Genomic DNA, 25,483 nt, shown 5'->3' with positions numbered 1-25,483 from the left:
AAAAATCCATAAATGGCCAAGAAATATGCTCATCATTTTTGGCAGAGGTTTTCACCTTTATCAAAAATCATGAACATTTCCAAAGGCATTTTGGGTTCATTGAAGATTATTTTAGGTTGAACCTATTTGATTTGATCTGGTGCTAGGGTTTGAACAATCCCCATTTCAACTTAAATAAAATTTAAACATGATGCAAAAGGATGCAACACCAGGAAGTACCAGAAGCTAGGGATGTGACAGTTGTAGCCATGGTGAGTCACTGCCATGAACTTGGCCAGGGCTGGATACCCGAGGATGGCATTGTATGGCAGGCGAATGTGGGCGACGTCGAAGTCAATGAGCTCAGTGCGGTAGTTGTTGCGCTGTCCAAAGGTGACGGGGAGGCGGACCTACCCTATCGGGACAGTGGAACCATCAGTGACTCCGGAGAAGGGCTTGGTTGGCTGAAGCTGATCGTATGGCACTTGAAGATTGTTGAACGTCTCGACGGACAAGACGTTGAGCCCTGCCCCGCCGTCGATGAGGGTCCTGGTAACTTGCACATTGCTGATGACTGGGGAGCAGAGCATCGGGAGGACACCGGCCGTTGCCGCGCACTTGAGCTGATCCGCTGAGCTGAACGTGATGGCGCACACGGACCACCTGAGAGGGCGCGTGGCCTCAAGCTTGGGGAGGACTGCATTCACCTCGCGAGAAAACTGCTTGAAGATGTGCTGAGAGGCTAGGGCCTGAGCGCCGACCAAGATGCAGGCGATTGCACGCGGCTCCTGGAAGCCCCCAGCCCCCTCGTCCTGATGATGGTCTTCATTCCTTCTTGGTGGTGGTGGCAAAGGAGGAAGTCCTGCATTGCCTTGCGGGCGATCCTCAGGAGGTTGATCCCTCCAAGCTCCATCGCGAGGCTAGTCCTGCCAGCGGTCCTCGCGAGGCCGGTCACGCCACCCTTGGCGGGAGCCAGGGTCATCCCATCGTCCTCCACCTCTTGCTCTGCCTCGGCCGTAGCCCTGATCATTGCGCTCAGGGCGTCGACCGACCCGGCCTTCTCGCACGGCCCTGAGCTCTTGGAATTCGTTGGTGTTGTGGGTATGGAGATCGTGGTACACACAGTACGGGCTGCCCTTGAACGACTTCGGCTGGTCCCTGCCATGCTTTGTGTCCGGCTCTACTACAAGCACAACTGCCCCCTTGCGCTTCACATCCTTGGCCTTGGCTTTCTTCTCTTCAGGGTCTACTGCTGGGAGCTCGAGAAGAGAGAGGCGTCCCTCCTCAGCCCTTGCGCACTTGGTCGCCAGGTTGAACAGCTCCAGAGACGTACACAGATCTTTGTGGATCGCCAGCTCCTCCTTCATCTTGACGTCGCGGACGCCATCAGAGAACGCTGAGATGATGGCCTCCTCGGTCACCCTGGGAATCTTGAGGCGAGCATTGTTGAAGCGCTGGATGTACTTCTGCAAGGTGTCTCCAGGCTGCTGCTTGATGCGGCGCAGGTCACCCACGGCCGGCGGACGGTCGCGCGTGCCCTGTAAGTTGGCGATGAAGCGAGTGCACATCTCGTCCCAGGAGGAGATTGTGCCAGGGGCCAGGTTAAGGAGCCATGTGCGGGCGCCGTCCTTGAGTGCCATGGGAAACCAGTTCGCCATGACCTTTTCGTTTCCGTTGGCGGCTTCGATCCCCACCTCGTAGAGCTGTAAGAACTCCGTGGGGTCTGCAGTGTCGTCGTAGCGAGGAGGGAGGTCAGGCTTGAACTTGCCCGGCCAGGCGACACTGTGTAGCTCGGTGGTGAAAGCGTGGTAGCCTACGGTGACCACCGGATCTCTCTGCTGATGTGGGGCTTGCTCCTGGAGATTCCCACGTGCCGCTGCCTGGAGCAGCGTGGGGTCTTGACGTGGTGGCGCAGGGATGCGGTCATGGCGCACCAGTGCCAGGAGCACACGTGCCCCTTCTTGGGGATGAGGGGTTTCTTGGCAGCTCCTTTCTTGTTGCGGGGGCGCTGGACGCGGTGGATCTCGTCCTGGGGCCACGCGCCTTGGAGCCAAGAAGCTGTCTCGGGGAGGAGGTGGCGGAGGCGCCACCTGATCTACGCCTCCTGCGCAGGACGGAGGGCGAGGCAGCGAGAGGGACGGCACGGGGGAGCCCCCTGCGATGCTGACGAGCTCGGTGATGCGGGCGATCCATTCCTCGTAGAGGTCATCGACCGGACGGTAGTGCAGGAGCTCACGCGCCAAGAGCAACGCGGCGTGCGCGTCCGTGGGGGCGCGACGGCCGTGGGACGACGAACCAGCTAGAGTCAGCGATGGGGTGGCGGTGTGGCCTTCCCGCCGCACCGAAGGATGCAGCAACGAGGCCTGCTGCTCATTCCCTGCCGGGCCGGTGGCGGCGTTGGCGGCAGGCGACGCGGGCGGCGAGAGCAGCCCAACGCTCGGCGCGAGCTCTACGAGCGTCAGCCATGGGCACGACGGAAGATCGAACACGAAACGCGGAAGAAAGATTCCGGCGCACCCCTACCTGGCATGCCAATTGTCGGATGTTGGGTTCCGGCAGACCCTTAAGGTTCGAACTCTAGGGTGCGCACGAGGATCTTTCCCCTACTGGCGTACGTCTGATCGCCTCGTGAGAATCTAAGCTAAAACAATGAACAACACAAGGGACGCGAGATTTATACTGGTTCGGGACACCGTTGTGGTGTAATACCCTACTCCAGTGTGTGGTTTGGTAGATTGCCTCAGGGGCTGATGATGAATAGTACAAGGGAAGAACAGCCTCGCGAGAGGTGTTCTTGAGCTGGTGCGATGAACTGCTTGGGTGAGTTCGATCGACTCTTGGATGACGAACCAGATGCCCCTATTCTGTGGTGGCCATCCCTATATATAGAGGCCCTGGGCCTCTTCCCAAATATTGAGCGGGAAGGGCACCAACAACAGCCATTTCAAAGGGGAACATCGAGTACAAGTTATCCTGACTAAAGTTGGTCTTCAGCTGCCAAAGGCACTGGCGATGATGCCGTCCTGGGCTCCACGGTGACCTCCATCCTGCCGCTCTGCTGGTCTTGGTCTCGTTGCACTGAAATGGCAACCTTTGCCTGATGCCTCGGTACTCCATGCCTGTGCCTGCCCCCTTTGCACCAAAGAGGAAACAAGGACACTGCGCAGGCCGGCGCCCGCCTGGTGCCTACCTGGTCTCGATCATCATGGCTTGCGTCACGAGCACCTCGCGAGGTACCCTGCCTTGATCTCTCTGCCTCCTAGTGAGCCTGCCTGGCAAGGCCGTTCCTGAGGAAGCCTTGTGTCATCCGCCCCACGAGGCTTGGCCCCTCGCGAGGGTCTTGAGTCTTGTGCTGATGAAGATGGGCCGTGCTGGGCCACCACTTGAGCCACGCCGCAGGCCGCAGGCAGGCAAGTCTGGGGACCCCCGTTCCCAAAATGCTGATATTACTGGAGGTAGAGGGTGACTATATGAAGTTGTGGTAAAAAGTTGAGCTGAAGGAGAATAGTGTAGGTGGTCAAAACAATGATTTTGGTAAAATGTCAGAAGGTGTTTGATGCAAATTTGGGCAAGCAAATGGAGTCGAATTTACATGAGAATTAACATGATCAAATTTCATATAGTAATGAGTTTGATCACCAAGTTTGATCTCATCTGGAGAAAGTTGCCAATGTAACTTTGGCAAACCCTAGAAATCAACATAAATGGATTTTCCAAGATTTAGTCGTGAAAATCTTTTCTCCTTGATGCACCACTTGGTGTAGTGTTATCATTTGAGGATTTGAACATGTCCACAAAAATTGAGACCAAAAGGAGAAAGTTGGCAATGAGTTGTTCAAATTTGGTTCTGGACAGAGAGGGTTTTGGGGCACCTTGATTAAGATAACATTCTCTCCAACTTGTACCATTTTGTCTAGATGAATAATTAGACCATTTGAGCATGTTCACCAAGTTTAAGAACATTTGGACATGTTCGGCAATGTAAAGTTGCTCAAACTTCAAAATGGACAGAAATGGTTTTGATGGGATTTCATGATGTTATCTTGTTCTCCAAGACATGAGACTTGGCAAGACCACCAAATAGGGCATTTGTGACATGCTAGAATTTTCTTGGAATTCTTAGAGAATATTTCCTTTTTAAATATTTCAAAATCTTAAAATATCCAGAAAGGGGTTTTGAGAGATTTCACCAATATTTTGAAAATGAACATGTGTTGAAACTCATATATATGGTAAATATATGTCCACTGAGTTCCCCTAAATTTTCAAAAATAATTTTGAAACATTAAAAATAACTTTTTACCTATTAAAGACCATTTCTGGCCTAAAGAAAAAGCCTTTAAATAAAATAGCAAGATAACTTCTAAAATTATATTTTTGTGGTTTATGGGAGTCCTATACCTAATAGGAGTCAAACAAACTCTTTGAAATAGTTTGCATACCCCAAATGAAGTACTTGTAGTGCAAACCTCAATTCAGGGGGTTTTGGAAGACTAAATTTAGAAAATACTTTTTGGCCAAATTTTTTTTATAAGGAAATTCTATACTGTACTATACACATGGCATGATCATTGGGCAGAAGTTTTTTATCAAGGACAAGGAGTTTAAGAGTTGGAGGATTTATTAGATTTTTAGAGCACTTGCAACCATCACGCAAAAATCAAATCAAGCAAGGACCAAAACACTCAAAAGTTTTTGTTAAACCACATTTTATCATGATTTATTAGCTTAAGTGTTGTGGCATGAATATCGGGGTGTGACATCTACCATGTGCTAGAGGTGGGATGAAAAGCACTTGGCAATGATGCAAGGTGTTGCACGTATGCCATGATCCCCTTGGAGTTGCATTCTTTCAAAAAAACCACCGGGTGCCCCTAATGCTCATGGGTGATGTTGAACTAGGTCACCACTTGAGGAAGAAGTGGTGTACCGGAGCAAGCATTTGTGTGTGTAAAATGATGGATTAGAATTAAGATGTGATTACCATCCCAACCAAACATTTGCAACCACTCTACCCCTTGTGGGACGGGGCATTGTTAATTACCTAGATCGGTACTAGCATGGTGCCCACATTACTAGTGACATGGGTGACATGAGGTCACTCCTGGGACGGGGTCGTGCTTGGATAGGTGACCATGACTATTTTCACATGGCACCGGACACACCGTTGGTCCCTGGATGTATGCGTGACAATGAAAGGGCAGAGTCCCAAGATCTTGATGCTTATACACAAAGGTCGTGTACCAAAGAGTGGACCATATGTTAGTGTAGCCTAGGGAAAGATAGTGATCACGTGCTTCCCCTTAGTACTTGAGGTACTGCAGGATCGTGGATGACATGAAAGCTTCCCAATTATTGTGGGTAAATTGCACAACCTCTGCAGAGTGTCAAACTATTCGAATAGTCGTGTCCGCGGTCAAGGGCACTTGGGTGGTGCTACTTACTATGTCCAGAACTTTACATACTTGGTATGTGTAAGTTGCTTGGGTCAAGTAAAGACTTGCCATGTTGATTAAGCTAGAGTTGTTCTGAACTCTATTTATGTTGATATATGTAACCTGTTCACACGGATATCTAAATCCTTATGATGCATATTTTACGAGTTGTTGAACATGACATAGCACTCAAAACTAGCTTTCTACAAAAAATTACCTGTATCATGCATTGTTTTGCCTTGTTTCAAAACATGGGTTGCTTGTGAGTACATTCAAAGTACTCATTGGCTTGCCACTGGTTATTTATTGGCCAGGCTTCAGAGAATAGGATATAATGAAGAGTACCTTGGTGACGAACATGCGAGCTAGGACGCTTCCCAGACAGAATGCCTGTAGGGTTAAGGCAGATGGCATGGGTTCACGCTATCGTTCAAGACGTCCACTGCGATGATATACTCAAGACCTGACCATAATGGTCACAATTTTTGTAAACTGGTATGTATGGATGTAAGACTCTTATTATTCAGCTTCTGTGTGTTCAATGAGCATTGATCTCTGGGATCATTGTACACGTGTATTCGGTGATCACGACTTATGAGTCAGGGTCCCCACAGCTTTTCTTTTTCATTGACATGCTGATACAAGTACAAATGTTATAGAACATAAGCATGGACTCGAGAGATTACATTATCTAGAAAGTTAAAGATTTGGCAAGTGCTTACAAATTAAAAGAAGATAAGTGCCCCGTAATCCCCATTCTTTCCCTTTTCCTTCCCAGGTAAGGCAAGTAAAGACGGAGACGGGCATGGGGAACGCGTCGATGGAGAGCTTGGCAAGGTACACCATCTACCACCGACACCAGAGCCAGCAGGGCACAACCCCCGGCAAGGCATGTTGCCGGGGGAGGAGGCGGAGCAGATGATGGTGATGTCACTCATGGTCAGCTGGAGTCAGAGTCATCATCTTCCCTCTCGCTGTCATCATCGTAGCTGGCGTTGTCCTCCTGGTCACTGTCGCTCGAGAGGAGCTTTCGTCGTCCATGGAGCTCTCCGCACAGCACCCTAAGCGAATTCCTGAGCTCCCGAAGACCTTGACGGAGAGCAGGCCGTTCTCCATTAACTTGAACTGGAGAACGTGCCCCTCCAACAAGCTGTGCCGCGGGCAAAAGTTTTCCACCCATGGCGAAGATACATGACGTGAGGGGCGAGGAAATGGACGTCGACCCACATGCTACCATTCCCGCAACTCCTCATCTGCAATCTCAAGGCCTGTGGCGGATCAACCTCCATCACCCGAGCAAACCGGGTAGGGAGGCAGAGATGACCGCACACGGGCTTGTACAGCCTGATGAAGAACTCGCGGGGCTGGTCTCCGACATGTCCCTCCATTAGAGGAGGGGCCGCCAGCAGAGGCACAGCTGGGGCGCCGCCCCGTCCTCCTCTTCCCCGGGCACCGCGGTGACCTCGGCCTCGTCCCCTTCCTCTCCCTCTCACGGCGGGTTCCACCGCCGTGAGCTTCGGAGGAGGGGGAACACACTAGCGAGCAGAAGCCCTCGTCACCACCATCGAAGCACCAGCACGCCCTCTCACCATGGTGAATGGAAGAAAGATACTAATAAAAAGGAGGAGAAGAAGGCAAATGCGGAAAGACACCATCCCTCTCCCTTTTTATAGAAGGGTGGGGTCGAGGCCTGGCCTTCCGAACCAAGGGCGGCCGCCCCGCTCAACCAACGCGGCCTCTCGAGGCATAGGGAATCAGCACCGACCTGGTGCCCCAATCAGCGACGCCTAGTTTCCCACCTTGGTGTCAATGCCCATGCCCTCCGCGTCCGCCACCTGCCCTTCCTAAGGCATGAAGGACACGTGGCATGCGAGCCAGAGGCATGAAGACAAGTGGGGCGACCGTTCCACCCCGTGATCGTGGGGTGCAGTGCCATGCATGCCACGACCCAAGTCCACTTAGTAAATGAGTAGCGCCCCTGTGAATTCCTCTTTTTTATGAGGAGGGCGCGGGCCGCCTCTTTACTATCCACTGCGAGGTGACGCATGCGTGCTGTGGCCATCCCACGCACGACCCCCACGTCACGCACTCAATGCGGATCGTGGGGAAGCGCAACTGGTGAGAAGATCGTTGTCACGCCCAATATGCGATACTATCCTAAAGAGACTCGAAGGTCCCACCAAGGATAGAACCGCATATTAATACGCTTTTGCAAGGTGGATATCATTACATAAACATTACATAATAGATGGGGACACATACAAAAGGCATACAATGCCACATGAATACAACAACATCATACATGAGAGCAACATCCGACTACAGATGAAACACAAACAGAAACTCAAATGACATCCACCCTGCTAGCCCAGGCTGCCGACCTGGAACCTATCCCCTGATCGAAGAAGAAGCAGAAGAAGAACTCCAAAACACGTAAACATCGCTCTCACATCATGATCATTGCAATACCTGTACCTGCAACTATTGTTGTAGTAATCTGTGAGCCATGAGGACTCAGCAATCCCATTACCATGGGTATCAAGACTAGCAAAGCTTAATGGGTAAGGAAGGGGGTAAAGTGGTGAGGTTGTAGCAGCGACTAAGCATGATATGGTGGCTAACATACGCAAATACGAGCGAGAAGTGAGAAAACGGAACGGTCGTGAAGCTAGCAATGATCAAGAAGTAATCCTGAACTCCTACTTACGTCAAACATAACCCAAAACCGTGTTCAGTTCCCGGACTTCGCCGAGGAGAGACCATCACGGCTACACACGCGGTTGATGTGTTTTAATTCGAATCTGGTGTCAAGTTATCTACAACCGGACGTTAACAAATTCCCATCTGCCACATAACCGCGGGCACGACTCTTGAAAGTTTATACCCTGCAGGGGTGTCCCAACTTAGCCCATCACAAGCTCTCACGGTCAACGAAGGAGATGCCTTCTCCCAGGAAGACCTGATCAGTCTCGGAATCCCAGTTTACAAGAGATTTCGACAATGGTAAAACAAGACCAGCAAAGCCGCCCGATGTGCCGACAATCCCGATAGGAGCTGCACATATCTCGTTCTCATGGCAACACCGGATGAGACATCCTATGAGTAAAACCAACCCTCAAGTTTCCCCGAGGTGGCCGAATCAGCACTTAGAGAAGCACTGGCCCGGGGGGGCTAAAATAAAGATGACCCTCGGGTTGGATGACCCAAGGGAAGGGTATAGGTGGTGGTGAGGCAAATGGTAAAACCAAGGTTGGGCCTTGCTGGAGGAGTTTTATTCAAAGCGAACTGTCAAGGGGGTCCCATAAATCACCCAACCGCGTAAGGAATACAAAATCAAGGAACATAACACCGGTATGACGGAAACTAGGTCGCAAGAGTGGAACAGAACACCAGGCATAAGGCCGAGCCTTCCACCCTTTACCAAGTACATAGATGCATTAATTAAATAAGAGATATTGTGATATCCCAACATAATGATGTCTACCATGGAGCAATCTTCAACTTCACCTGCAACTAACAACGCTATAAGAGGGGCTGAGCAAAAGCGGTAACATAGCCAAACAACGGTTTGCTAGGAAGGGGGAAAAGGTTAGAGGCTGACATGGCAATTTGGAAGGCTTGAAGAGCAAATGATAGGTAGGGCGGCAAAGCGGTAGAACGAAGCAACTAGCATAGCAATGATAGTAATGAGATCCGAGGTGACGGTCATCTTGCCCGAAATCCCGCTAGCAAGAAGAACAAGTCCATGAAGAAGATGAAGCCACGAAGATGAACCAAGCGTAGACGAACGAATCCTCACGATCGCAACGAAACAGGAACTAACGAGAAGGAGCACAACCGGAAAGAAGCAAACAACAAGGTAAACACACCACACATAGACAAGACATGATGCACAACAAGCATGATGCATGACAAGGCTACATGAAGCTACTCATGGCAAGAGATGATGCATACAAGAGCAACACGTCAAAGCAAGTTTAAATGATGCCGGAAACAACATATAACAATTCCAGAAAATCCCCATATGCATATTTCGGAATTGGTCCAGAACTGAATAAAAATTAAGTTGCAGTTGTTAAACAGCAAGTTAAAGAGCACCAAAAGGATCTACACAAAATTCTAGTCAAGTTACATATAAAGTTCATTTAATTCAGAGCTACGGCCTAGAAGATATGAGCAACACAAGTTAAACATGGCATTGATGCAAAATGCACTTAAACATCAAGCAAACACACTCAAGACATAGATGCAACAAGGTAACATGAAGCTACATGCAAAACTACGCAAGTTTCATATAAAGCACACTCAAAACGGAGCAACGGTTCAACACATACACTATATACAAGTTTAAAGGACACATTGTCCAAAACACCAACTAGGCATCTTGCAAGCATCCAAATAATATGCTACAGCATCTCAATGTGAAAACAAAAGTCATGGGGATGAAGTACAGATGAAGCATGACAAAACATGAACACTGAGCTATCTCCAGAAAACACTATAACATGCTCAAAAGGACATGGCAAGATTGCAAATAATAACAGTTTACAGACTTAGAAGAAATAACATCAGGTTGCAGTGTTTAGAGCTATCAAACAACATGCTACAAGAAGTTATCATGGCAAACAAAGGCATGGCATGCTAATACTAAAGACAAAGAACAAAACACCCTTACTGAACTAATTCCAAAGATCAACAGAAAAGATAGTAGGATCCATGCAAACATGGCAAATGATATGACAGATTCAGACATGGCAGGAACAACGATAAGTAGGCATGTTGGTGAGCTTGTACCACTCACCAAAGAGCAATACATGGCATTAACCGGTGACCAACAGTAATATGACATAATTATGAAGCTAAACATGGCAATAGAAAGTTCATATGGGTGCACGGATCACTAGCAAAGCTCATGGAAAAACTGAACTTAATGTTAACAGGCTGACAATAACATTATTTAGCAACTTGAAAGCAAGATTACAACAATATAAAGCAGGCTATAAATGGAACCAGGGGCATTGATGGATAGAGCATGACATGTGCAACAAAACATCCTTAGTGAACATCTCCAGATTATACATAGAATGACTTGTAGCAGCAGGTTTACATAGCATCATGATATAACAGATTCAGACTAACAAAACAACAACAGCAAGTACCCTACTTCACAAGCTTGATGCACTCACTACAATACTCCCACAAATACATGGATTGCACCACCGTCAATATGGCATGATGTATCTCAAAACACATGTAGACATCAAGCTCATAGGATGCACACACAAAATGCAACGAAAAAGACAAAAGAGCAAGTTCTGTTAACAGACAGCAGTCAACATCATATGGCACTCTTGCAACGATGATTTGGGCATCAAGACGAACTCAAACAAACATGGCACAATGGAACAAAATGAAGAGCACACTCTGATGAACACTCTGAAATATAACACACACGAAATGGAGCGGTACACATGGAGTTATAGCAGGTCAAAGATAGCACCAGAATGTAACTATTTCGCGACTTGGCGGTTTTCAGTAAAAAAACAGGATGAGCGTCAAATAGCAACTAGCGCGCAGGGAGGGATTTAGGCGTGCTCACCACTGGGCTTGGCCCAGCATGCAGAGAAGGCCGGCTGGGCTTGGGGAGATGGGCCTGGGGGAGATGCTGGCCCACACGGGGGCTGCGTTGGAGGCGCCTTCCTCCTCCCATGCTCCTCATGGGCAGCAGCCATGGTGGCGGCGCCACTAGAAGAGGAGGTCGGCGAAGGCCGAGGCGAGGCAGGAAGGGGCCCAGCCGGATCCGGGCGGATCCGGTGAGGCCGGATCCATTCCCGGCGGCAGCGAGGCCGGGCGGCGATGGGAGCTTCGGGAGGCGACAGGAGGTTCTGCAGGGAAGAGAGAGTGAGACAGGGGAAGAAGAGAGAGGAAGGGAGATGGCGCGGCAACGGGGCTCGCCTGGGAGGCGAGGCGGCGGCGGTCGGCGACCTGGCGGTGGCGAGCCGGCGACGGGGTCGGGGAAGGCGACGGGGACGAGGCGCGGAGGAGCTCGGGCGCGGGTGAGCTCCTCCCTGGAGTAGGCGCAGGGAGGTTTCGGGCCCAGATGGGCTTCGAGGGCCTCCTGCGGGCCTGGGAGGGCCGACGGTGGAGCGGAGGAGGCAGAGGCGCGCGGGAGGCGACTCAGGGGCGACGTGGCCGACTCCGGTTGACTGCGCGCGACAGCTGGTGGCGGCGCGGCCTATTGGACGGTGCCAAGTGGCGGGGAGGAGGTGGCCGGTGCCGGATTACGAGGAGAAGGTGGGAGGTGGCGGCAGCTGATGATTGGGGCACGGGATTCGAGGAGGGAGGTTAGGGGTGACAAAATGGCAAGGAGGGCTGCTATTTATAGAAAGAGGGGGTTAGGGTTGGGGGTTTCAGACAGTTTCAGAGCTGTTTGATCTTGATCGGACGGTCCGGAGCGGAGGGGGGTTAGGTAGGTGGACTAGTGGGCGTGTAGAAGAGTCCTTGGGCTGAGAGGAGAGAAGAGAGAGAGAGGCCGGCGGCAGTTTCCTGAGACCGAAAACGTCCGACGATTAAACCGGCAACGATGCCGCTATAAGTTTAACGGTTGGGCTATCAAACGGACTCCGAATGTGACGAATTTTGATAGGCGGTCTAGCTACGCTATAATAAGACCACACGCCAACTTTCATCCCATTCCTAGAACATTTTTTGGCCACTTATACAATAATATTTTGGAGGTGTCGCGGGCGCGTGCGAGTGTGGTTGGGCTCAGAACGGACAACGGAGAGAACCGGGGGAACCCGAACAGATGCAAGTTTTGAAAAACATGCAGATGAAATGCAGATGATGACATGGCAAAATGCAACACGCAAGCAAATGACACGGCAACAACGACGAATAACTGGAGGACACCTGGCGCATCGGATCCGGGGCGTTACAACTCTCCTCCACTAAAAAGAGATCTCGTCCCGAGATCTTAGGACTGAGACGGAAGAGAAAGAGGAAGAGGTGAAGTAAGAATGCACGAGAAAAGATGAACAAAGTCGAGAGCACTCGGGTAGAAAAGATGAACGGAGAATATGAAGAGAATGAAAAGCTCAAGAAGAAGACAAACTCTGAAACCACTCTGATTAGAACAATATAGAAAAGGAATGAATAAAAGAATTTCTGCAACACTTCGACTGAAAATGGAAGGACTAGAACAAGAACTTCACAAGATGGGATGACACTTGACGAGATGAACAATGCAATGCCTCCAGAAGAACTAAAAGAATGGAATGAAAAGAATTTAGAAGGAAGGGTTGAACGGAGTTGTTGAGAAATTCAACAACGAAAGAATAAGCTTGTTGTGGACTTATCAAAACAACTCAAAACTTGAGGTGAAATTATGCCACAACCAAATGCTTGAATATCTGGGAATAACAAAGAAATGCTAAACTCCACTTCAAAAGAAAACGGAGAATTAATTACACTTCAAGACGCGAGAGGAAAGATACTTGAACTCCTCCAACAAAATCTTGATGAACTATTGAAGAATGAATTAAATCATGAAGAACCACCGTGAGGAACTCCAGTGACGAAAGGATGATGAGATAGAATGAAGGATGAAAAAATAAGATGAGCCTTGCGATGATTTAAATTGAGGTTCCGATGAAATGGCCGAGGAAATTTGAACTCCGGAAAAGAAAAGATGAAAACACTTGGAACTAGAATTTATTACTCACGAACAAACTCCGAAGGAAGGGATTAATCCTTTTGAGGAAATAAGTGTCAAATAGCAACTAGCGCGCAGGGCGGGATATAGGCATGCTCACCACTGGGCTTGGCCCAGCACGCGGAGAAGGCCGGCTGGGCTTGGGGGAGATGGGCCTGGGGGAGATGTTGGCCCACACGGGCGCTGCGCTGGAGGCGCCTTCCTCCTCCCATGCTCCTCACGGGCAGGAGCCATGGCGGTGGCGCCGCTAGAAGAGGAGGTCGGCGAAGGCCGAGGCGAGGTGGTAAGGGGCCCATCCGGATCCGGGCGGATCCGGTGAGGCCGGATCCATTCCCGGCGGCGGCGAGGCCGGGCGGCGATGGGAGCTTCGGGATGCGACGGGAGGTTCCTGCGGGGAAGAGAGAGTGAGGCAGGGGAAGAAGAGAGAGGAAGTGAGATGGCGCGGCGACGAGGCTCGCCTGGGAGGCGAGGTGGTGGTGGTCGGCGACCTGGCGGCGGCGAGCCGGCGACGGGGTCGGCGAAGGCGACGGGGACGAGGTGCGGAGGAGCTCGAGCGCGGGTGAGCTCCTCCCTGGAGCAGGCGCAGGGAGGTTTCGGGCCCATATGGGCTTCGAGGGCCTCCTGCGGGCCTGGGCGGGCCGACAGCAGAGCGGAGGAGGCAGGGGCACGCGGGAGGCGACTCAGGGGCGACGTGGCCGGCTCCGGTTGGCTGCGCGCAACAGCTGGCGGCGGCGCGGCCTATGGGACGGTGCCAAGTGGAGAGGAGGAGGTGGCCGGCGCCGGATTACGAGGAGAAGGTGGGAGGTGGCGGCGGCTGATGATTGGGGTGCGGGATTTGAGGAGGGAGGTTAGGGGTGACAAAATGGCAAGGAGGGCTGCTATTTATAGAAAGAGAGGGTTAGGGTTGGTGGTTTCAGACCGTTTCGGAGCCGTTCGATCTCGATCGGACGATCCGGAGCGGAGGGGGGTTAGGTAGGTGGACTAGTGGGCTATGTAGAAGAGGCCTTGGGCTGAGAGGAGAGAAGAGAGAGAGAGGCCGGCGGCAGTTTCCTGAGACCGAAAACGTTCGACGATTAAACCGGCAACGATGCCGCTATAAGTTTAGCGGTTGGGCTATTAAACGGACTCCGAATGCGACGAAATTTGACAGGCGGTCTAGCTACGCTATAATAAGACCACAGGCCAAGTTTGATCCCATTCCGAGAACATTTTTTGGCCACTTATAAATTATTATTTCGGAGGTGCCGCGGGCGCGTGCGAGTGTGGTTGGGCTCAGAACGGACAACGGAGAGAACCGGGGGAACCCAAACGGATGCAAGTTTTGAAAAACATGCAAATGAAATGCAGATGATGACATGGCAAAATGCAACACGCAAGCAAATGACACGACAACGACGGCGAATAACTGGAGGACACCTGGCGCATCGGATCCGGGGCGTTACAATCGTGGAAGCTAAATCTCTGCCATGTGTGCCCACGCACTGCTTTGGGCCTGGCCCAACTACGCCTTGCACTTATGTGTGGCCCAGGCCCGAGGGCTCCTGTCAGTGTACAAAAGTATGGGCTCTTCTATACCCCTTACTTGTGCACGGGCCGTCGTAGCCACACCTGCGATGGGGCTTGGCAGGGCGGAAGAAAGCAAAACACAAGACTACCAAGATAGACACTCAAGACAGTGAACAAAGAGCAGAGGACAAGATGGACCTCCCCCGGCAACATCCTTACCGGGGCGGCTTGCATCGCCCCGGCAAGCTCCTTGTCAGGACGACCTGCGAAGCACTAGCAAGGCCATCACCCTTGAGGCTAAGAGCTTTGACACCATCGACAGCGTCAAGGCCAAGACTTGGGAACGCATGCATAGTAGCATGCAGATCTTTTGTGAAGACTGATAGCATGCAGGCCGGCGTGGGACCAGAAGACAAAGCCCCCCAGCAAGACCCTTGCCGGGGACGACTGTGAGGCCCCTGGCAAGCCTTGTCGGGGACGATTGCGGGGCCACAGCCAAGCCCGCACCCGACAAGGTTTTGCCACGTCACCACCGCTCCAGCACGATGACCAGCTTGCCAACTAGGCAGACGCCTGCGTGGCGGCATGCAGATTTTCATGGAGGCTCTACCACCGCACCAGCACAACAGCTAGCTAGCCAGTGTGGCACTGCATGCCTGGTCATCCTAGACGCGTGTCAAGGCAAGGACGGGCGGCGACGGATGGGACGACTTCTATTACCGTCCCCGATAAAGCAAGAGGGCACGTAGGCAGCACATTAAATGTGTTTGTCCTACGGTGCCGAGCGATAAGTATGTACATTGTAGATACTTTCCACCTCATGTGTGCCATTGTGGCAACCTCTTTGAGATATAAAAGGAGGCCCAAGGCATACTGAGAGAGGATTTGGACTTTTGGACTAGGCATGCACCATAGCTAGTTCAAGAGCTCAAGACCACAGAATATACAGACAAGCAGGACTAGGGTTTTACGCACCAGTGCGGCCCAAACCTGGGGGAAAAATCCCTCGCGCTAATCACTAGACCTGCTCTTCATGCAGCTCTCTCCCCGCCAACCGTAGAGGGGATCCCCGTAATCCCATAGGTGTTCGTTTCCCCGATAGTTTGCAATTAAATATAGCAAGGTGATTTGGAATGTGATGAGAAAGAAGCACAAAATTTATTGACGATTCCATTTTTCGAAGTGCGACACAATTCCTGGATGGCGTAACATGGGCACGCATTCTTGGATGCATACATAGCGTGTGCACCGTAGGATGCACCGCAATCGGCGATGTCAGCACAACACTTGTTCCATCAAGTGTGCGCGCTTGTTATTACCATCACGCATGATTCTTTTAATTAGAATATGTGCCCGTCTCCTGCACACACCTTGATTTGGCTAATCGTTTCTGTTCTTTTGGCTAATCGTACACAGTTGATCCTAGTTAACTATATGCCATCTATGGCACACACCTTGATTTGGCTGACAGTTTCTGTTGTTTTGTCTCATCGCAAATAGTTCATCTGAGTGAATTATATGTCGTCTATCGCACACACCTTGATTTCTCTGATTTATATTGTTTTTACTTATCGTAAATAGTTCATCCGAGTGAACTGTATATCGACTATCGCACACAACTTGATTTGGCGGGCCATTTCTGTTGTTTCGCTCGTTGCAAATAGTTTGTATGGATCAACTATATGCCACATATCACACACGTGACTCTAATTTGAATCGTGCTTGATGCATCCACCATCGCACACAATTCGTTTTATTGGTGACAGTTTTGTTACGATACCGTTTGCAATTCATGCATCGCACACAGTTTTGTCGAAGGGTCCCGCATACATGTGTCGCATTAGCCTCATCCTATAGTAGTGTAAGCCTCCTTGTATCTCCCTCCAAACAGCTACCATACCTACCTATTATGGCATTTGCATAGACATTCCAAGGTATATTGCCAGGCAACATCCATCATTCTGTTTCCATGACATACATGTTCATTGTCATATTGCTTTACATGATCATATAGAGCCGACATGATATTTGTGGCACAGCCACCATTCATCATTAGTATTCATTTTACGCTAGATTGTTGTACATCCTGGTACATTGCCAAAGGCATTTATATAATGTCATATTGTTCTAGTTATCGACTTGTAGTTTTGAGTTGTAAGTAAATTAAAGTGTGATGATCATCATTATTAGAGCATTGTCCTAGTGAGGAAAGTATGGTGGAGACTATGATTCCCCCACAAGTCGGGGTGAGATTCTGGAAAAAAAAAGGAGGCCAAAGAGCCCACAAAAAAATGAGAGAAAAGAGAGAAGGGGCAATGTTACTAACCCTTTCCACACTTGTGCTTCAGAGTAGCACCATGTTCTTCATATAGAGAGTCTCCTAAGTTGTCACTTTCGTATACTAGTGGAATCTTTCATTATAGAACCCTGCTTGTATATTCTGATGATGGGATTCCTCAAATATCTGAGGTCTTCATGAGTAAGCAAGTTGGATGCACACCCACTTTTAAGCTTTCATACACTTATAGCTCTTAGTGCATCTGTTGCATGGCAATCCCTACTCCTCGCATTGACATCAATTGATGGGCATCTCATAGCCCGTTGATTAGTCGTGTTGATGTGAGACTTTCTTCCTTTTTGACTTCCCTTATTAATCTCTATCACCGCATTCTATTTCACCTATAGTCCTATATACATGGCTCACGCCCATGTATTGCATGAGGCTGAAAATGATGAAGCGCATTAGAAGTATGATCCAATTATCTAGTTTGACACCGGGGTGCTCATGATTTATATTTATGCGATGAAGGTGGAGCCATGCCATGCTAACATGATAAAATGAGTGGGGATAACATTCATTAAGGGTTGTATATTTTGAAAAAATTATTATTATGGTTCCTATATTCATGGACATTGTTATGTTGATATTATTACTTCATTGTTTCTTAATGATTATACCATAAAGAGATTACATGATACACATGTTATGTAGCATTTCACATCATACATTCTGTTTTTATCATTTACCTACTCGAGGACGAGCAAGAATTAAGCTTGGGGATGCTCATACATCTCCAACATATCTATAATTTTTGTATTGTTTCATGCTATTATATTATCAATCTTGGATGCTTTATATCCATTTTTATGCTATTTTATATCATTTTTGGGACTAACCTATTAACCCGATGCCTCGTGCCAGTTGTTGTTTTCTAGTTCTTGGCTTTTTAGAAAATCAATACCAAATGAAGTCCACACACGATGAAACTTTACAGTGATTTTTTCTGGACCAGAAGGGACCCTAGAAGGTTCAGGAGGAGGCCAGAATAGCTACGAGAGATCCACGAGCTCACAAAGCGCGCCCTAGGGGGCAAGGTGCACCCTCCAAGCTCATGAGCCCCACGCAACTCTGTTTGACCTAATTCCACCTCTGTGAATTCACATATATTCCCAAACCAACAAAGAGCCACCCGCAACACTTTTCCACCGCCGCAAGCTTCTGTTCTTTCGCGATCCCATCTATAGGCCTTTTCCGGTACTCTGCCAGAGGGGGAATTGACCATGGAAGGCTTCTACATCATCCTTGCTGCCTTCCGATGATGTGTGAGTAGTTCACGACAGACCTATCGGTTCATATCTAGTAGCTAGATGGCTTCTTTTCTCTCTTTGATCTTCAATACAATGTTCTCCTCGATCTCCTTGGAATTCTATCCAATGTAATCTTCTTTTGTGATGTGTTTATTGGGATCTGATGAATTGTGGGTTTACGATCAGATTATTCATTGAAAGTAATTGAGTCTTTTCGGAACTTTATTATACATGCTTGTTATAGCATTGTATTTCTCTCCGATCTATCCGTTTGGTTTGGCCAGCTAGATTGATTTATCTTTAGTGAAAGAGGTGCTTTGTAATGGGTTCAATCTTGCGGTGTCCTCACCCAGTGATGGAAGGGGTAGCGAGGCACGTATGGTGTTTTTGCCATTAAGGGCAAAACAACAGGGTTTAATCATATTGCTTGAGTTTACTTTGTCTATATCATGTCATCTTACTTAAGGTGTTACTATGTCTGTCATGAACTTAATACCATAGATGCATGTTGGATGGCGGTCGATTGGTGGAGTAGTAATAGATGCAGGCAGGAGTCAATCTACTTTCCACGGACGTGATGCCTATATACATGATCATTGCCATGAATATGTCATAAGTATGCACTTTTCTATCAATTGCCCAACAGTAATTTGTTTACTCACCTTGTGCTATGTGTTCGGGAGAGAAGCCTCTAGTGAAAACTATGGCCCCCCGGTAAACTTTTACCATATTGCTGAAACCAAAAATACTCTGCAATTCTACTTTTTTTGTTTTACTTTCCTTTTTATCTATATATCACTTTCAGAATTAATCCTTGCAAGTAACGAGTTCAAGGGGATTGACAACTCTCTTTCCCACGTTGGGTGTAAGTATTCGCTTTTGTGCATGTAGGTGCTGCTAAAGAAGGTTTGCTTGGTTCTCCTATTAGTTTGATAACTTTGGTTCTCACTGAGGGAAATACTTATCTCTATTGTACCGCTTCACCCCTCCTCTTCGGGGGAATCCCAACATAGTTTACAAGTAGCAAAATGCAGCTACGTGATGCAAATGACTAGGATGTCGACCCTTGTAAAGCTTGACATGGGCCTCCTTTTATAGACGAAGGGGCTACCAAAGTGGCAAATTTGTAATTACAAGGATAGATAATGGCTACAGTAAGCTACAGTGCCAAATACCTAACTCTGATGGATTAGGACAAAAGCATTAAATGCTTTGTTAGGTGACACGCTAGGGAGGAATGTCGGAAAGTCATCCATCTCCACCTGTGTTGCTCGCCAAACTACCTTTTATTTCCTTCAAACGCCTATGGGACGGGTGTCAATAAAGTTGTTCTTCAGCCACAGCATTGACACGTGCCCCGACAAGCATCACCTAGCTGCCTGCCCGCTCGACACCTGTTGGCAGACTCTTGTCGACTGCCACGGTGGAGTAGCGGGCGGGAGCTTACCTGCTCCGACCCTCATGCTACTTCTTGAGCTTGCATTGTTGTTTCCCTTGAAGAGGAAAGGGTGATGAAGCAAAGTAGAGATAAGTATTTCCTTCAGTTTGAGAGCCAAGGTATCAATCCAGTAGGAGACAATGCACAAATCACCGAATACCTGCACAAACAATCAAACAAACTTGCACCCAACGCGATAAAGGGGTTGTCAATCCCTTCACAGTTACTTGCAAAAGTGAGATCTGATAGAGATAGATAAATGATAAAGTAAATATTTTTGGTATATAGATCGGAAAGTAAAAGATTGCAAGAATAGTAGATCGGAAACTAATATTGTAGATCAGAAACTTGTCTGATGGAAAATAGACCCGGGGCCATAGGTTTCACTAGAGGCTTCTCTCAAGATAGCAAATAATACGATGGGTGAACAAATTACTGCCGAGCAATTGATAGAAAAGCGCAAAGTTATGACGATATCTAACACAATGATCATGAATATAGGCATCACGTCCATGATTCTGCATCTACTACTATTACTCCACACATCGACCGCTATCCAGCATGCATTTAGAGTATTAAGTTCATAAAGAATGGAGTAATGCATTAAGTAAGATGACATGATGTAGATGAATTAACTCAAGCAATATGATGAAAACCCCATCTTTTTATCCTCGATGGCAACAGTACAATATGTGCCTTGCTGCCCCTACTGTCACTGGGAAAGGACACTGCAAGATTGAACCCAAAGCTAAGCACTTCTCCCATTACAAGAAAAACCAATCTAGTTGGCCAAACCTAACCAATAGTTCTAAGAGAATTACAAAGATATCAAATCATGCATATAAGAATTCAGAGAAGATTCAAACAATATTCATAGATAAGCTGACCATAAATCCACAATTCATCGGATCTCGGCAAACACACCGCAAAAAAATATTACATCAAAATAGATCTCCAAGAACATCGAGGAGAACATGGTATTGAGAATCAAAGAGAGAGAAGAAGACATCTAGATACTAGTTATGGACATGTAGGTCTGTGGTAAACTACTCATGCTTCATCAGAAGGGTAATAGAGTTGATGTATAAGCCCTCCATGATCGAATCCCCCTCCGGCAGGACACCGGAAAAGGTCCCTAGATGGGATCTCACGGGTACAGAAAGTTGAAGCACTGGAAAAGTGTTTTCGTGGATGCCTCTGTTGGTTTGGGGATATATGGGAATATATAGGCGAAAGAATTAGGTCAGGAGGGTCACGGGGTCCACAAGGGTGGGGGCGCACTGATACGTCTCCAACGTATCTATAATTTTTTATTGTTCCATGCTATTATATTACCCGTTTTAGATGTTTATGGGCTTTACTTTACACATTTATATCATTTTTGGGACTAACCTACTAACTGGAGGCCCAACCCATATTGCTGTTTTTTTGCCTATTTCAGTGTTTCAAAGAAAAGGAATATCAAATGAAGTCCAAACGGAATGAAACCTTCGGGAGCGTGATTTTTGGAACAAACGTGATCCAGAGGACTTGGAGTGCAAGTCAAGAAGCAGCCGAGGCAGCCACGAGGGTGGAGGGCGCGCCCACCCCTACAGGGCGCGCCTCCCTATCTCGTGGGCCCCTTGGGCGGCCACCGACCTACTTCTTCCTCCTATATATACCCACGTACCCCGAAAACATCAAGGGAGCCCATGAAAACCTAATTCCACCGATGTAACCTTCTGTATCCGCAAGATCCCATCTTGGAGCCTTCGCTGGCGCTCCGTCGAAGGGGGAATCGACCATGGAGAGCTTCTACATCAACACCATAGCCCCTCCGATGAGTTGTGAGTAGTTTACCACAGACCTTCGGGTCCATAGTTATTATCTAGATGGCTTCTTCTCTCTTTTTGGATCTCAATACCATGTTATCCTCGATCTTCTTGGAGATCTATTTGCGGTGTGTTTGTCAAGATCCGACGAATTGCGGGTTTATGATCAAGTTTATCTATGAGAAATATTTGAATCTCATCTGAATTCTTTTATGTATGATTGAATTATCTTTGCAAGTCTCTTCGAATTATCAGTTTGGTTTGGCCTACTAGATTGATCTTTCTTGCAATGGGAGAAGTGCTTAGCTTTGGGTTCAATCTTGCGGTGTCCTTTCCCAGTGATAGCAGGGGCAGCAAGGCACGTATTGTATTGTTGCCATCGAGGATAAAAAGATGGGGTTTATATCATATTGCATGAGTTTATCCCTCTACATCATGTCATCTTTCTTGATGCATTACTCTGTTCTTTATGAACTTAATACTCTAGATGCATGCTGAGTAGCGGTCGATGTGTGGAGTAATAGTAGTAGATGCAGGCAGAAGTCGGTCTACTTGTCGCGGACATGATGCCTATATACATGATCATGCTTAGATAATCTCATAATTATTCGCTTTTCTATCAATTGCTCGATAGTAATTTGTTCACCCACCGTAATACTTATGCTATCTTGAGAGAAGCCACTAGTGAAACCTATGGCCCCCGGGTCTATCTTTTATCATATAAGCTTTCAATGTACTTTGATTTGCATCTTTACTTTTCCAATCTATATCATAAAATACCAAAAATATATTTATCTTATCATACTATCTCTATCAGATCTCACTTTCACAAGTGGCCGTGAAGGGATTGACAACCCCTTTATTGCGTTAGTTGTGAGTTCTTTGTTTTTTTGTGTAGGTGCGTGGGATTTTTGAGGAGCCTCCTACTGGATTTATACCTTGGTTCTCAAAAACTAAGGGAAATACTTACGCTACTATTGTTGTATCACCCTTTCCTCTTCAAGGAAAACCAACGCAAGCTCAAGACGTAGCAAGAAGGATTTTTGGCGCCATTGCCGGGGAGGTCTTCACTCAAGTCAAGACATACCAAGTACCCATCACAAACTCATCTCCCTCGCATTTACATTATTTGCCATTTGCCTCTCGTTTTCCTCTCCCCCACTTCACCCTTGCCGTTTTATTAGCCCTCTCTTTCCCAATCACCTCTCTCTTTCGCTTGCTCTCTTCTTCTTCCTCGCTTTTGTTTGCTGTTATGTCTGAAATTGGGGAAATTATCGTCGATATGGACAATAATGATAACATGGAAAATTTGGCTGCTCCTGCTGAAGAACCACCTATCTTGCATACTAAAAAGTTTCGAATTGGTAGTCGTAACATTATTGGAAAAGGTGTTATTCAAGATTTCTTTACTTGTGCCGGTGCTTTACCTTCTATGGGTGGTTCTATTCTTCATAGAACTAGTAGTTGCGGATGCTATCGCTATGCTTGTAGTTGAGCTTGAAAGACAATTTATGCATATGCATCCTTGCATACAAAGAATTTTCTTGGAATTTTCTAATATTGAGCATTCTTCTGTTAAGCGCATTGTTACTATATTTTTGGCTAATGAGTTTACATTTATAATAAGAGAGGCCAAAGAAATCTTTGTGCACTATAGGGTGGACGCCGGTCGTCCTCCCATAGAAGCGATCCTCTTTGATCAAGAGGAAATTAGGCGTTTTCAATCTTTGGACTATGTTGCTTTCAATGAAAACCTTAGAAAAAATGTTCCTACCAATGTCCTAGTTGATAGAATTTCCGAACTTAATAATGATTTTGCTCTTAGAAATAATGAGCTAGGATACTCTCTTGAGTATAGGCTCACGAAATTCTGCCAAAAGAATGCTTATAATGATGAATTAGTTGTGCAATATGAAGAGCCAAAGGAGGAACCCATCCCTCATATGATTGATCTTGGGGACTTCTGTCCCATTAAATTTAGCCCTTATGATTATTTTCGCTTGCCTCAAAGAAAACTTGCTGCTGAACGTAGAGATCTATCTTATTATTATGGCACTACTTAGATCTATCCTCGCTTTTATGCCTAGATAGGGGCGTTAAACGATAGCGCTAGTTGGGAGGCAACCCAATTTTATTTGTGTTTTTTGTTTTTGTTTATTTTTAGTAATAAAGTTTTCATCTACCTTCTGTTTAGATGTGTTTTTATGTTTTAATTAGTGTTTGTGCCAAGTAGAACCTATAGGATAACCTATGGTGATAGTTAATTCGATACTGCTGAAAAACAGAAACTTTGCACGCACGAAATTAGTTTTGTTAAATCACAAAAACGTGCTTTTGTGTTGATTCTATTTTCTGTAGACAAATAGACAATGTATTCAGGACTTCCTATTTTTGTAGGATTTTTAGAGTTCCAGAAGTATTCATGGGTTATAGATTGCTACAGATTGTTCTGTTTTTGACAGATTTTGTTTTTCGCGTGTTGTTTGCTTATTTTGATGCAGCTATGGCTAGTATTAAGTGATATGAACCATAGAGAACTTGGAATACAGTAGGGGTAACACCAATATAAATAAAAAATGAGTTCATTACAGTACCTTATGTGGTGGTTTTGCTTTCTTTCACTAACGAAGCTTATGAGATTTCCTGTTGAGTTTTGTGTTGTGAAGTTTTCAAGTTTTGGGTAAAGATTTGATGGACTATGGAATAAGGAGTGGCAAAAGCCTAAGATTGGGGATTCCCATGGCACCCCAAGATATTCAATAATAGCCAAAAGCCTAAGCTTGGGGATTCCCCCGGAAGGCATCTCCTCTTTCGTCTTCGTTCATTGGTAACTTTACTTGGAGCTATATTTTTATTCGCCACATGACATGTGTTTTGCTTGGAGCGTCTTGTATGATATTAATCTTTGCTTTTTAGTTCTCCACAATCATCCTTGATGTACACACCTTTTGGGAGAAGCCCACTTGATTAGAATTTACTAGAATACTCTATGTGCTTCACTTATATCTTTTGAGCTAGATAGTATTGGCTCTAGTGCTTCACTTATATCTTTTAGAGCACGGCGGTGGCTTAATTTTGTAGAAATTGTTAGTCTCTCATGCTTCACATATATTATTTTGAGAGTCTCTTAGAACAGAATGGTATTTTCTATGGTTATGAATTTGGTCCTAGAATGATGAGCATCCAAGTTGGGTATAATAAAAACTATCATAGAAAGTGCATTAAACACTAGGATCAATTTGATGCTTGATAATTGTTTTGATATATAAAGGTGGTAATAATAGAGTCATGCTAGTGGATAATTATGAAATTGAGAAATACTTGTGTTGAAGTTTGCAAGTCCCGTAGCATGCACGTATGGTAAAAGTTGTGTGACAAATTTGTTGCATGAGGTGCTCTTTTGATTTCCTTCCTTATGAGTGGAGGTCGGGATTGCGCGATGGTTAACTCCTACCAACCCTTCCCCTAGGAGCATGCGTAGTAGTACTTTGCTTTGAGGGCAAGTAAACTTCTGCAATAAGTATATGAGTTCTTTATGACTAATGTGAGTCCATGGATATACGCACACTCACCCTTCTACTTTGCTAGCCTCTATTACACCGCGCAACTTTTGCCGGTATCATGCACCCATTATTTACCTTCCTCAAAACAGCCACCATACCTACCTATTATGGCATTTCCATAGCCATTGTGAGATATATTGCCATGCAACTTTCCACTGTTCCATTATTATGACACGCATCATCATTGTCATATTGCTCTTTGCATGATCATGTAGTTCACATCGTATTTGTGGCAAAGCCACCTTCATAATTTTCATACATGTCGCTCTTGATTCATTGCATATCCCGGTACACCGCCAGAGGCATTCATATAGAGTCATATCTTGTTCTAGTTTTGAGTTGTAAATCAATAAAAGTGTGATGATCTTCATTATTAGAGCATTGTCCTAGTGAGGAAAGGATGATGAAGACTATGATTCCCCCACAAGTCGGGATGAGACTTCGGACTT

This window comes from Triticum aestivum, chromosome 3B, assembly GCF_018294505.1.
Source record: "Triticum aestivum cultivar Chinese Spring chromosome 3B, IWGSC CS RefSeq v2.1, whole genome shotgun sequence".
Lineage (NCBI taxonomy): Eukaryota > Viridiplantae > Streptophyta > Magnoliopsida > Poales > Poaceae > Triticum > Triticum aestivum.
This window is presented reverse-complemented; position numbering follows the sequence as displayed.